This window comes from Panthera tigris, chromosome B2 (assembly GCF_018350195.1).
Source record: "Panthera tigris isolate Pti1 chromosome B2, P.tigris_Pti1_mat1.1, whole genome shotgun sequence".
NCBI classification, from domain to species: Eukaryota; Metazoa; Chordata; class Mammalia; order Carnivora; family Felidae; genus Panthera; species Panthera tigris.
In genome coordinates this window covers 83986471-84001798 of record NC_056664.1, presented here as the reverse complement: position 1 = coordinate 84001798, position 15328 = coordinate 83986471, and positions in this window count along the sequence as shown.

The window sequence follows — 15328 nt, the reverse complement described above, 5'->3', positions numbered from 1 at the left end:
TACATCATATACCTAGATTTTGGGTCATGGTCACATTTGTCTTTGCCCTTTAAAATTAGACAAGTTACAAACCATGAAAAATACTCTTCCAGATTTCCATTCAAAATGTCTGACCTCAGCAATTTAAACTGAAGCAAGGGAGAAGAGGTAAATAGAATAGGAAAGTACTTACTTTACTGGTGATTCTGTGACCTGGCCTCAGGAATTCTGGATCTGGCAAGTATTTAAAACTGCCTCATAGATATTTCCATATGTTCTTTGGTGTCCTCCCTGCTGAGGTCTTGTCATGGGTCCTCCCTGTATATATCAGAATTCACCTAGAGAAAAAGACCAAGTAGGAGATAATATGGATATATAGACTATTACAAGAAATTGGCTTATCCAGTTGTGGTGGCTGACTAAACAAGTCTGAAGTTCACAGAGCCAGCAATCAAAAAGGAAGGATCACAAGCAGATTGAAACACCACAAACAAGGATCTAAGCATGGTGCCCACTAATTACTCACTCTTTTCTGTCTCAGGGAAGGTTTATGTCCTGTTTTAAAAGGGCTAATACTAATTAAGTCATATCTACCCAAGATAATATACTATAGTCAACTGATTAGAAACATTAATTACATTTGCAAAATCCCTTCAGAGCAGCACCTAGATTTGAGTTTGATTGATTAACTGGAAGAAAGTGTGTATGTGTGCATGTGCACACACATATGCATGAAGATGCACATGCCTGTGCTAGGAAATGACTTGCTTTTCTTCTTCAAACTGTTGCAAGAGATTATCTTTTGAACTCTCTTTCCACCCCTTTCTGGGAACACACTAGAAAGGGAATTTTAGCTTAGGAAAACTGACACACCACAGTCATTACACACCCTTCATTTGAGATGTGTCTTTCCTATCTATTCTGCAACTTTGTATCTCCTTTCAGGTTCTGTATTTATGAATATACAGCCTCTTAATACCAAGTATATTTTGCATCTTGGTTATTATGGATATTATGAACCTTGAGTATATTATGAACCTCATGGATATTATGAACCTCAAGGATATTATGGATATTATGGACCTCAAGGATAACATGTGGTCAGAGATGCTGGGGAGTATATTGTGCATACTTCTTAGTAATAAACAAAACAGAAAATGTTCAACATTTCATCTCCAGTGGGAGCCTATACCTTACCTCTCTAAATTTATTTCCTGCTGCTATGCTTGCTCACTGACTTTGTTACTGCCAAACTGAAAGCGCTTATCTGTTTTCTACCTGGTGGGAAGGACTTTGCCCACTCTTACTATCTAGGATGCTATCTGCAGAATTTCATAGGACCTTCTCCATTGCTTCCATTAGATCTTGATCTATTACCACATCCATGTTGGTTACCCTTTATGCCTTTATACTACTTCATTTTTATTCATATAATTAATTATTATATTAAATTTTATTGTATGTTAACTTAATTGATTATTTTCTGCCCTCCCACTCAAATTAGAAGTTCCCTGAAAGCTGCTGCTGTCTCTCTCTGTTTCAACATTGGAGGTCTAGCAACCTGAACTGTACCTACCACTGTCAGTAAAATGAGGTTCATTCTGAGGTTTAGCTTGAATCAATGAGTAATTAAAAGTTTTCATACATTATTAGGAAAAGTCCTAGGCATTTATTTTTTTTTATTATTTTTATTGTATTTTTTAATGTATTCATTTTTAAATTAATATCCAAGTTAGTAAGCATATAGTGCAACAATGATTTCAGGAGTAGATTCCAGGGATTCATCCCCTATATATAGCACCCAGTACTCATCCCAGCAAGTGTCTTCCTTAATTCCCCTTACCCATTTAGCCCATTCCCCCTCCCACAACCCCTCTAGTAACCCTCTGTTTGTTCTCCATATTTAAGAGTCTCTTATGTTTTGTCCCCCTCCCTGTTTTTGTATTATTTTTGCTTCCCTTCCCTTGTGTTCATCTGTTCTGTGACTTAATGTCCTCGTATGAGTGAAGTCATATATTTGTCTTTCTCTGACTCACTAATTTTGCTTAGCATAATGCCCTCTAGTTCCATCCACATGGTTGCAAATGGCAAGATTTCATTCTTTTTGATTGCAGAGTGATACTCCATTGTATGTATGTATATATATATATATATATATATATATATATATATATATATATATATATATATACACACACCACATCTTCTTTATCCATTCATCCATCAATGGACATTTGGGCTCTTTCTATATTTTGGCTATTGTTGAGAGTGCTGCTACAAGTATTGGGGCATGTGTGCCCCTTCGAAGCAGCATACCTATACCCCTTGGATAAGTACCTAGTAGTGCAATTACTGGGTGTAGGGCAGTTCTATTTTTCAGTTTTTTGAGGAACCTCCATACTGTTTTCCAGAGTGGCTGCACCAGTTTGCATTCCCACCAGCAGTACAAAAGAGATCCTCTTTCTCCACATCCTCGCCAACATCTGTTGTTGCCTAAGTTGTTAATGTTAGCCATTCTGACAGGTGTGAGGTGTTATTTCATTGTGGTTTTGATTTGTATTTCCCTAATGATGAGTGATGATCATTTTTTCATGTGTCAGTTGGCCATCTGGATGTCTTCTTTGGAGAAGTGTCTATTCATGTCTTTTGCCCATTTCTTCACTGGATTATCTGGTTTTGGGTGTTAAGGTTGATAAGTTCTTTATAGATTTTGGATACTAACCCTTTATCTGATATGTCGTTTGCAAATATCTTCTCCCATTCTGTCAGTTGCCTTTAAGTTTTGCTGATTGTTTCCTTCGCTGTGCAGAAGCTTTTTATTTTGGTGAGGCCCCAATAGTTCCTGTTTGCTTATGTTTTCCTTGCCTCTGGAGATGTGTTGAGTAAGAAGTTGCTGCGGCCACGGTCAAAGATGTTTTTGCTCCTTTCTCCTTGAGGATTTTGACGGCTTCCTGTCTTACATTGAGGTCTTTCATCCATTTTGAGTTTATTTTTGTGTATGGTGTAAGAAAGTGGTTCAGGTTCATTCTTCTGCATGTCGCTGTCCCAGTACCACTTGCTGAAGAGACTGTCTCTATTCCATTGGATATTCTTCCCTGCTTTGTCAAAGATTAGTTGGCCATACATTTGTGGGTTCATTTCTGGGTTCTCTATTCTGTTCCATTGGTCTAAGTGTCTGTTTTTGTGCCAGTATCATACTGTCTTAATGATTACAGCTTTGTAATACAGCTTGATGTCCGGGATTGTGATGCCTCCTGCTTTGGTTTTCTTTTTCAAGATTGCTTTGGCTATTCGGGGTCTTTTCTGGTTCCATACCAATTTTAGAATTGTTTGTTCTAGCTCTGTGAAGAATTCTGGTGCTATTTTGGTAGGTATTGCATTGAAAATGTAGATTGTTTTGGGTAGTATTGACATTTTAACAATATTTGTTCTTCCTATCCAAGAGCATGAAATCTTTTTCGATTTTTTTTTGTCTTCTCCAATTTATTTTATAAGCTTTCTACAGTTTTCAGTGTCTAGATTTTTTACTTCTTTGGTTTGATTTATTCCTAGGTATTTTATGGTTTTTGGTGCAACTCTAAATGGGATAGATTCCTTGATCTCACTTTCTGTTGCTTCATTATTGGTGTATAGGAATGCAACCAATTTCTGTGCATTGATTTTATATCCTGCAACTTTGCTGAATTCATGAAGCAGTTCTGTCAGTTTTTTGGTGGAATCTTTTGGGTTTTCCATACAGAGTGTCATGTCATCTGTAAAGAGTGAAAATTTGGATGCCTTTTATTTCTTTGTGTTGTCGGATTGCTGAGGCTACGACTTCCAATACTATGTTGAATAACAGTGGTGAGAATGGACATCTGGATCTGTCTTGCTCCTGACCCTAGGGGGAAAGCTCCCAGTTTTCCCCCATTGAGGATGATATTAGCATTGGGTCTTTCATATATGCCTTTTATGATCTTGAGATATGATCCTTCCATCCCTGCTTTCTTGAGAGTTTTTATCAAGAAAGGATGCTGTATTTTGTCACATGATTTCTCTGCATCTATTGAGAGGATCATGTGGTTTTTGTCCTTTCTTTTATTGATGTGATGAATCACATTAATTGTTTTGCGGATATTGAACCAGCCCTGCATCCCAGGTATAAATCCCACTTGGTCGTGGTGAATAATTTTTTTAATGTATTGTTGGATCCAGTTGGCTAATACCTTGTTGAGAATTTTTGCATCCATGTTCATCAGGGAAATTGGTCTGTAGTTCTCCTTTATATGGGGTCTTTGTCTGGTTTTGGAATCAAGGTAATGCTGGCTTCATAGAATGAGTTTTTGTAAACAAACAAAAAAATTGTAAGTTTTCCTTCCATTTCTATTTTTTGGAAAAGGTTCAAGAGACTAGGTGTTAACTCTTCCTTAAATGTTTGCTAGAATTCCCCTGGAAAACCATCTGGCCCTGGACTCTTGTTTTTTGGGAGATTTTTGATTACTAATTCGATTTCTTTACTGTTTATGGGTCTGTTCAAATTTTCTATTTCTTTCTGTTTCAGTTTTGGTAGTTCATATGTTTCTAGGAATTTGTCCATTTCTTCCAAGTTGCCCATTTTATTGGCATATAATTGCTCATAATACTCTCTTATTATTGTTTTAATTTAAGCTGTGCTGGTTGTGATCTCTCCTCTTTCATTCTTGATTTTATTTATTTGGGTCCTTTCCTTTTTCTTTCTGAACAAACTGGCTAGGGGTTTATCAATTTTGTTAATTCTTTCAAAGAACAATCTTCTTGTTTTTTTTGATCTGTTCTACTGTTTTTCTGGTTTCAATAGCATTAATTTCTGCTCTAAACTTTATTATTTCCTGTCTTCTGGTTTTGGTTTTTATTTGCTTTTTTTTCCAGGTCTTTAAGGCATAAGGTTAGTGTGTGCATCTGAGACCTTTATTCCTTCTTTAAGAGGGCCTGGATTGCTATATACTACCCTCTTATGACTGCCTTTGCTGCATCCTAGAGGTTTTGGGCTGTGGTGTTATCATTTTCATTGGCTTCCACGTACTTTTTAATTTCCTCTTTAACTTCTTGGTTAGCTCATTCATTCTTTAGTAGGGTGTTCTTTAGTTTCTAGGTAGTTGTTATCTTTCCAAATTGTTTCTTGTGGTTGATTTCGAGTTTCGTGGCATTGTGGTCTGAAAATATGCATGGTATGATCTCAATCTTCTTGTATTGTTGAGGGCTGATTTGTGTCCCATTTTGTGGTCTATTCTGGAGAACGTTCCATGTGCACTGGAGAAGAATGTGTATTCTGCTGCTTTAGAATGAAATGTTCTGTGAATATATCTATTAATTCCATCTGGTCCAGTGTGTCATTCAAAGCCATTGTTTCCTTATTGATTTTCTGTTTGGATGATATGTCTATTGTTGTAAGTGAAATGTTGAAGTCCTCTACTGTTATGGTATTATTATTAATGAGTTTCTTTATGTTTGTGATTAACTGATTTATATATTTGGATGCTACACATTTGGTGCATAAATGTTTACAGTTGTTAGGTCTTCTTGATGGATACACTCCTCAATTATAATATGCCCTTATTCATCTCTTGTGACAGAATTTATTTTAAAATTTATATTTTCTGATAGAAGTAGTGACTCCAGCTGTTTTTTGTTGACAATTAACATGATAGATTGTTCTCCATTCCCTTACTTTCAATCTGAAGGTGTCTTTAGGTCTAAAGTGGGTCTTTTATAAAAGCATATAGATAGATCTTGTTTTCTTATCAGTTCTGTTACCCTTTGTCTTTTGAGTGGAGCATTTAGTACAGTGACATTTAGAGTGATATTGAAAGATACGAATTTTTGCCATTATGTTGCTTGTAGAGTTGGAGTTTCTGGTGGTGTTCTCTGGTCCTTTCTACTCTTTGTTGATTTTGGTCTTTCTTTCTTTCTTTCTTTCTTTCTTTCTTTCTTCCTTCCTTCCTTCCTTCCTTCCTTCCTTCCTTCTTTCCTTCGTCTTTTCTCCCCTCAGAGTGTCCCCCTTATAATTTCTTGCAGGGCTGGTTTAGTGGTCATGAACTCCTTTAATTTTTGTTTATTTTGGAAGCTTTTAATCTCTCCTATTTTGAATGATAGCCTTGCTGCATAAGGAATTCTTGGCTGCATATTTTTCTGATTCAGCACGTTGAATTTATCCTGCCACTCCTTTCTGGCCTTCCAAGTCTCTGTGGATAGATCTCCTGCAAACCTGATCTGTCTTCCCTTATAGGTGAAGGACTTTTTTTTTTTCCCTTGCTGCTTTCATGATTCTTTCCTTGCCTGAGTATTGTGTGAATTTGACTATGATATGCCTTATTGATGGTCGGTTTTTGTTGACTCTAATGGGAGTCCTCTGGGCTTCCTGGATTTTGATGTCTGTTTTTCCCCAGGTTAGGAAAGTTTTCTGCTATGATTTGCTCACATAACCCTCTTACCCCTTTTTTCTCTCTTCATCTTCTGTGACCCCTATGATTCTGATGTTGTTCCTTTTTAATGAGTCACTGATTTCTCTAATTCTTAAATTGTGCTCTTTTGCCTTAGTCTCCCTCTTTTTTTCTGCTACATTATTCTCCATAAGTGTGTCCTCTATATCACTGATTCTCTATTCTGCCTCATTCATCCTTGTCACTGTGACATCCATTTGAGATTGCAGCTGAGTTATAGCATTTTTTATTTCATCCTGACTACCTTTAACTTCTTTTATCTCCACAGAAAAGGATTCTAATCTATTTTCAACTTTAGCTAGTATTCTTATTATTGTGATTCTAAATTCTGGTTCAGACATCTTGCTTCTTTCTGTGTTGTTTAAGTCCCTGACTGTTGTTTCTTTCTGCTCTTTCTTTTGGGGTGAATTCCTTTGTTTTGTCATTTTGAAGGGAGAAAAGGAATTAATGAGGGAAAAATTAAAAAATTAAAATTAAAAAAATTAAAAACAATACACACACCCACAAAAAATCAGATAAATGATGCTAGATCCTAGGTGTGTTTTGGCCTGGGTGTTGAAAGAGGCTTGATAAATTAGAGGAATAAAGGAAAAAAGGGAAAGAAAAAAAAGAAGGAAATCACTTGAAAATTTGAAAAAATTAACACACTGAAATAGAATAAAATGAAATCATGGAAATAGAATTTGAAAATGAAATTTGAAAAACTTTACAAAAAAGGTAAATATATGGTAGAAAAAAATATTTAAAAAATGAAAATATTTTTAATAAAAATTATTTGAAAAGAATTGAATAGACTGAAATACGATTGAAATTACTTCATTTTGCCCTATAAGTCAATCTATGAAGCACTTTATAGTCCCTAAACTAAGCAAGTGCAGAGAGTTGTGTTCCTGAAGAGCGAGGTTGGTCCAATTTGGCAGGGCTTAGTGTAATGGCTCCATTCTCCACTAGAAGGCACTGCTTAGCTTATTGGGGTGGATTGTTGTGGCTCTCATGTGTATGTGTTTGCACGGGAGTGGTGAAAATGATGTCACCCAGCTACCCAGTCTCTAGTATCAGAATTCTGTTCTCCCTGATCCACAATTATGCATCTGTCCTTTGTTTCCTGCTTCCATCCATGCCCTGCTTTTACACTGTCCATGCAGCACCTCCCTCCTGAGTTTTATCTCAGATATGGCTGTTTTTCCTGAACCCTTACTTCTGAGGAACTGTGTCTTTGACCTGCTCAGAACCTCTGTGGAAGGGTCTTCCCAAGCAATGGCCAGATGCCGGCTGCACCCAGGAATGTTCGCAGTACTGTGCTGTTGCCAATGTCCAGAGACTTCAGCTGAGTACCAGCCCACCCCAGAAAAAGTTCACGTGATCATGTAGCAGCAGCATTTCATGGATTATGGAAAATCACAACACAGATCTGTCACCAGGCTTCACCTTTAATGACCTTGTTCTAGCACTAGTGAATGTGGTTGTTCTCCCGGGTCCCCTGGGGTCTTTGCCTGTTGTGGGGACCACAGAGCCTCTACCAGATGTCCTCCCAGCAGAGGAACTTCTTCTCGCTGTGTGGCCTGAAGACCCCCAGACTTTACTCCTGGGGATTCGCCCTTCCCACCAGAAAACCAGCAGTTATTCAGCTGCAGAGTTCAGACTCTGCATTCCCCCTGTTTATAGAGGCTTAATGGAATTTAAACCTCTTCCTTTTTAGTTCAGTCCCTGTGGCTGTTTCCACTTTTCCACTTTCTCTCCAGCTGCTTTTGGGGGGAGAGGTGCTTTTCCCGTATTCTCCTTCCCCCCATCTCTCCTCTCTGTGCAAGCAAAAACAACTCCCTGCCCTCTTAGGCTTCTCTCTCCCCCAGTTCACCTCTCTGTGCTATGTACCTGCTGATTTCTGTGGTTCAGGTTGTGCAGATTGTTGTGTTAATCCTCAAATCAGTTTTCTAGGTATGCAGGATGGTTTAGTGTTGGTCTGGCTGTATTTCATGGACACGAGACACAAAAAAAGCTTCCATGAGGTTCCACCATCTTGGCTCCTCAAGACTATACATATTATTATGGTATAAGTAATAGCATCTCCTTTTATTCTTCAAAGTACCTTGGTTTAGATAATAAATTATATCATTGACCTAACTGAAATAAACAATATTAAGGATGAAAAGAGACTTAATTATTGATGTTTCTGAAATCAAAATGTAAAAAAAGGTATTTTCAGCAATTACACACTAGTGTATTTGAGAATTCATATGAAATAGATATACTCATTTAAAAGCAATGTATTAAATTGATAACTACATATATACATGTATATAAAACTATACATATATTATATATTAACTATATATAAAACTATATATATGTGTGTATATAACCTAAGGAATCATCAGAGAAGTTGAATGTGTTAAACATTTTCCCACAAAGAAAATATCTGACTGAGATGGTGACATCCAAAGAGTAAATAATCCAATTTTAACATAACCTTGCAGAGACAGGGAAAAAAGATAATAGCCTCTCAATCTTCATGAGGCAAACATAATTTTAATAATAACATTAGATATTGATAATACTGAAGAGAGAGAGGGAAACTAAAAATAATTTTACTCTAGAACATAGGTGTAGACTCCCAAACAAAATATTGGCAAGGCAAATATAAATATTTTCCTTCATATAAATCCAAAAGAGTGATATAATGGACACATATAACACATTACATTTTCCCAAAGAGAAGAATGCACGTTCTGTTCAAGACCAAAGTCATCTCAAGTGTTTGTCTTCTCCTTAAAGTCCATATATTGTCCTTTCTACTCAAAAGTCCAAATAGATAAATACATTGCCCAACCAAATTCAAAATTTCCCATATTACATTTATATGTATTTAATAAATTTTTTGTCACATCCTCTTTTTTTCCCCTACATTAACCAGTTCACTAAGCATGAACTCTTGGAGTCATCATAAATTTTGTCCGTTCCTTGCCCAGAGGCTTTCACTTGGTTACTGCATTCTGCCAGTTCTTCTGTCTGGCTCTAAGAGCAGTCCTCCCTTTTCCATCTACATTGGTAACACCTTAGTGTGGCCCTCATTGTTACCATTTAGACTACTAAGCAGCATTCAATATCATAATTTTCTTACACATTCTTCCCATTCTTGCAACTCCTGCAGATTGATGTCTTTTATACATGTATCTGATTATCACTTTCCACTTAAAACACTTTTGCAGTTTTGTATCCCCTTCAGAATAAAATCTAATCTTAATATAACATAAAGTGGGTTTCTGGCTTCTTCCTTCTTGACATATTGCCATATTTCTCTACACTTTAATTTATCTCTACTAGATTACTTGCAGCACCTGAAAACCAATATATTAATTTATGTTTCTTTATTTTTGCAAATGCTCCTTCTTTTCCTTGTAGTATTATGTTTTCTTTTCTTAAATGGTTAATCCATAATTTCTTTAGAGACCGAATCATTTACTCTGAGATTCTTTCCAACTAATTATTATTTTTTACCTTTCTCATGACCACCCCTCCCCTGTTCAGTTTCTACTGTATTTATCACATTGTAGTTTAGTTTTCTTTTTACTTTTTTTCCCTATCTATACCACAAGCTCCCTGAAAGAAGGAATCATGACCTGACCTTTGTGTTGAGTGCCTAGTATATGCACACAATGAAGATTTGAATAAGTGATTATGAATATAAAGAAGTAGAATATGAAAGCATATGTACCAGTATCCATATGTACACTTAAATTTTTGAAAGTAATTATTTCTGTTTTGACTAAATATGAGATTTTTTTTCCTTTTGGTATCATTCTTAGTTTATATTTTGAGGAATGATGTGTACATATGCATTTTTTAAGGTGGACATAGAATTAACATGGAAATTTACTGTGGAATTGATGAGTTAAATGAATTCAATGAGTTAATGAGTTAAAGTATACTTGGACTTCTTGTGTTCCTTTTTGTGTTGCTAAAAAACTTTAATATTAATTTTGAACACTTGAAAGAAAAAGAAACAGAGGAATCAGTAGAAACTACACCACTTTTTGGCATGTGGTATGCATTTGCTGAAGCAGAAGCCTGCCATATGCCATACGTGATATGCCACCCAACTTTGCCATCATGTCAGGGAATGCATTGTATCCTGCAGCCAAGCCACATGGGCATGACATGCCTTCCACTTCAGCATTTCTATGAACACTTTCCCACTTAATTCTGTCACACATGGTATCTATAATCTGTTAGGAGGAGTTCTGCCCATTTTGTCACCTTTAACATCTGAGAGCTCTTATGATGGCGCCAAATTGATTGTTCTTCTGATTTGAATCAGATGTGAGTCATTCTGGGTGAAATTTCTAAAAAGGGTTTCCAGTAGTCACTTTTCCATAAAATTGAAACAAGAATGGGTAATGGCACATACAAGAAATCACTTGGAGTGTAGTTAATTGCATATGCTTTCTTTCTTTTTTTTTTACTCACACATTCATTCATTGACCAAATATTTATTGGCCCTTCATGATGTGCCATGCACTGTGCTATATGATGAGGAAGAAAAAAAAGAGAGAGAGAGAGAGAAAGCATACTAAACCAGATCTTCCTCCTCAAGAAACCTGGGGGGAAATGAAAAACAAACATTTTTAAGTTTTTATTTCATTTAATTCATTGTATGTTGCTGTTTTAAAATAATTTTATTTCAAATATTTATCCACTCAAATTCTCTTCTTGCCATTTTGAAAAAAAGAAAATTCAGCCTATGGATAGATCTATTTTTTTTCAAGGCAGAATGCAATATATAACAATTCAGAAATATAGAGAAGAATCAGAAAAATTCTATATATAAACAAAGCAAACAAATACTGGGCACACATTTTTACATGTGTATTTTCAGTAAAAGTTATTTTGGGGCTTTGGCAAAAAAGATGGCATGAAAAACATTACCTTACAGGTCTTTCATTATTTAATTTGGAAGAAAAGAGAGGTTTTTTTTTTATTTACCTCTTTTCTTAAGCATATATTTTGGTAGTCATATTAAAAAAAAGGGCTGTCCTCAAAATAAATGTCAAAGTAATACTTTAAGACATTTGCCCTTTTGAAAGAGTACACTTAGTGAAAAAATGAACAGACTGAAATAATGGAATAGGTAAATTTCAAAGCTAATTTTTAAACCAGAGATGGGAATGTCTGTGGAATATCAAAACCAGTATTTGTGAATGGAAAGGGCTAATTTTTATCACAGAGTTTGACATTTGCAAGCCAGTCAGAGTTGAATTCTTAAACATGAGAACTCTGTTTACTGTTCCATATGTATTCCTATAGATATTTATTCAATTTAGACCATGTGGCATTTATTAAACTCTGTTAGCATGTTTCATCATAATGAGAGTTGGACTGGATAAAATTAAAGGTAGACTTTTGGTTTTGGTTTGAATGTTTATTTTTTCCTATCGTAAATATTAATAAACTTGATTATATAATTTTATATCTCTCTTCCAATGTATAATGTACATAAAAAAATATGACAATCTATTTCCCATTAATAGGCTCTTGATATTTAGCTAGTATCACATTAAAACCATGGAGTATAGATAAAAAATTAGAAAAGACGGACCTTCCTGGATTAATTTTAAAATCAAAAGGTGATTGAATTCAATAAGAGATAAGAAAATAAATGTTTTTTTTTAAGATTTTAAGAACACTGTTAATATTTTATTGAAAAACAAAATTGCCCTAATACAGTTGTTATGAAGACAAAAACAAAGTATTCTCTAGAATCTCAAAATATTAAAAAAACCTTATAGTTTATATAGGTATTTACATTAAGAGATAACTCTATTACTAAAATATACAATTTCTACCTGTCCCTTGTGTCCTAGGTCAATTTTATGCATGACAACAGTAGCACACAATTGAATAAATAATAATATAGGAGCAACAATAAGATTAAGACAGCCACAGACACAAGAAATACTTGAATGTATTTAATAAAAATGGAAGCATTAAAATGGATGATAAAGCAACTTGTAATGGCCATGGCTATGGGATTGGCTAAATCAGATCTCTGCCACAGACCACCAGTGGCCACAACTTAGTGAGTTTCCATTGCTCTTACAGTGAACATGACAAACAAATATGAACTCATTCTTCTTGATGACTGTCTTCCTTAAGGAAAGTCATTATATTTTGTGTGTTTCTACATACATTTTGGCAGTGCCTGAATGAACTGATGTAATGATAACATTGGCTTCAGAATTATGAGACTTGGATCCTTCATATTAAATATATCTAGGATCTCTTATCTCAGAAAAGTTAACTTCTTGGAATTTTCTATTCATCAACGGGAGGAAAGTTAACCGATGACCTCTAAGCTACTTTATATTTATAACATTTATAACTATATCAGTGATCAGAACGTGCTGTGTGGTAGTATAATGGTTTTGTTAATATTTATAATAGTATTGGATTCATGCTTGTAGACACAGCTGAAACCTAAGCACTTAGAGCCTACCATCAGTATTCAGTGTGCTGATCTTCATGCTTTTTTTCTCCTTTTTTCAATATTTTCCTTATTCCTTCCTTCCTTCCTTCTAATTTCTGCAAAGTAGAATAACATGTACAAAATTTATATTTTGTTTTGGTTTATCTGTGTGTGTGTGTGTGTGTGTGTGTGTGTGTGTGTGTGTATGTGTTTGTGTGTTTATATGCATATGTGAAGGGACTGACCAAATTTGCATCAGCCTTCCCTGTGATGATATTGGAAAATTTCAGCCCCATATTGAATTCTTTTGTTAGTTTCCTGATTTATGAAAAATTCCCTCTATCCCACATGTTCTCAATTCTATGAGTTTACTGTTCTCATCCACAGCACACCTAGAAACACATGAAGTATTTTCTTCTATTCTTGCTTAAATTTTAAATCAGATACTTGCTGCTCTCTGGGCATGAAATGGCCCTGACATCATACAGAAAAAGAAAACTACTAGTGGTACTGGGGAACATAAACAATTGACACTGTAATTACTTTTTTCTGCCATACCAGAGGTAAAATTATTAAAGATTTTAAGAGGTACCTATTTTTAGACAACTGATTAGTAATTTTAGATATATGCATGGGATATGAAAGAAATGGCATCTCTTAGGCCTTAGCTAAATTACAGGGTAAGTATTTACTTATCCACATGTTTAATATTTTAGCCAGTGTTTAGAATTCCTTTCTTGAAACTGGCAATATATTTTCTGTAAGTATATTTCAATTTTGGGAACAGCAAAATAGGGGAATATTATCCTAATGTGCCCTCATATCTGTTTCATTTCTTTCCCCTCCAGTAAACTCATACCCATTTTTTTAAGGTAAATATTTACACAGTCTCAAGAATCATCTTTCCATATAACCATACCCACCTGAAGTCATAGTGAAAAGTATCATAAGTCAAGAGTTTATTAATGAGAGTTATCAAATGGATTTGTAGTTGGAGAGTAGCAAAAGACATCTAGAAGAATTTAGTGAACTCCATTCATATGTTTAAATTAAAGTCATCTAAGGATCCACCTATGCTGCCATGCTGCTTATTTACTTTCCATGAATTTCCTTTTGGGTGAATATGATAATCAGGCAGGACTTTTTCTCCAGAAAACAATTAGTCAGAAATGAGGGCTATCATGATCTTTATTTTATTTTGTTTTTTTTGTTAACTGACATAAAACAAACAAATGGGTTAACATTACACATTAACTCCTAAATTTTGATCAATCCTTGAAAGTTCTTTAGACTCTAGTTTCTCATTGCTTGTTAAGGGATGCTAAGTTAGTAGTGGTTTGTTTATTCTTCAAGTGAGGCTGCAAGATAAAATATAAAAAGGGAATAGGCCTAAAAAGAAAAAAAGAAAGTTACAAAATTTATCAACTCCCATCTGCAAATTGTCAGAGATACTGCCTCGCAGATTCATGTTCTCCACTACCAAAGGGTAATATCTGTTTACCTTTGACAAAAATTTTCATAGATTATTTGCCATTTCAAAATCATTTGTTACTGGATCCCTGCTTTGATTTTAAAAAAGAAGATGGAGGGGCGTCTGGGTTGCTCAGTGGGTTAAGCGTGAGATTTCGGTTCAGGTCATGATCTCATGGCTCCTGAGTTCGAGCCCTATGTTGGGCTCTGTGCTGATGGCTGGGAGCCTGGAGCCTGCTTTGGATTCTGTGTCTCCCTGTCTCTCTGCCCCTCCCTGCTCACTCTCTGTCCCTGTCTCTCTCTCTCAAAAATAAATACAATGGGGCTCCTGGGTGGCTCAGGCGGTTGATCGTCCTACTTCGGCCCAGGTCATGATCCTGCTCTTCTTGGGTTCGAGCCCCGCATCAGGCTCTGTGCTGACAGGCTCAGAGCCTGGAGCCTGCTTCATATTCTGTGTCTGCCTTTCTCTGTCTGCCCCTCCCCCACTATGTCTCTCTGTCTCCTGAAAATAAATAAACATTAAAAAAATTATTAAAAATAAATACATAAATAAACATTAGAAAATTTCTTTAAAGAAGATGGAATTTCCACAAGCTTATATATTATATATGCAAAACATATATGCATACACACATCCATATATATATAAATATATACGTATATACTACACATACATAAGCATATATATGTATTTGATTATATATAGGCTTTCAGAGTTTATATATTTTCTTTTTTTTAAACTTTTTTTAAAGAGCTTATTTATTTATTTTGAGAGAGAAGGAGATAGAGAGCAAGCAAGGAAGAAGCAAAGAGAGAGGGAGAGAGAGAAAATCCCAAGACATGGGGCTCGAACTCACCAACTATGAGATGTCCTAGTCTGAAATCAAGAGTAGATCGCTTGACTGACTGAGCCACCCAGGCTCCCCAGTTTGTTTACTTTCTTCGTGTTTAATGTAAAATA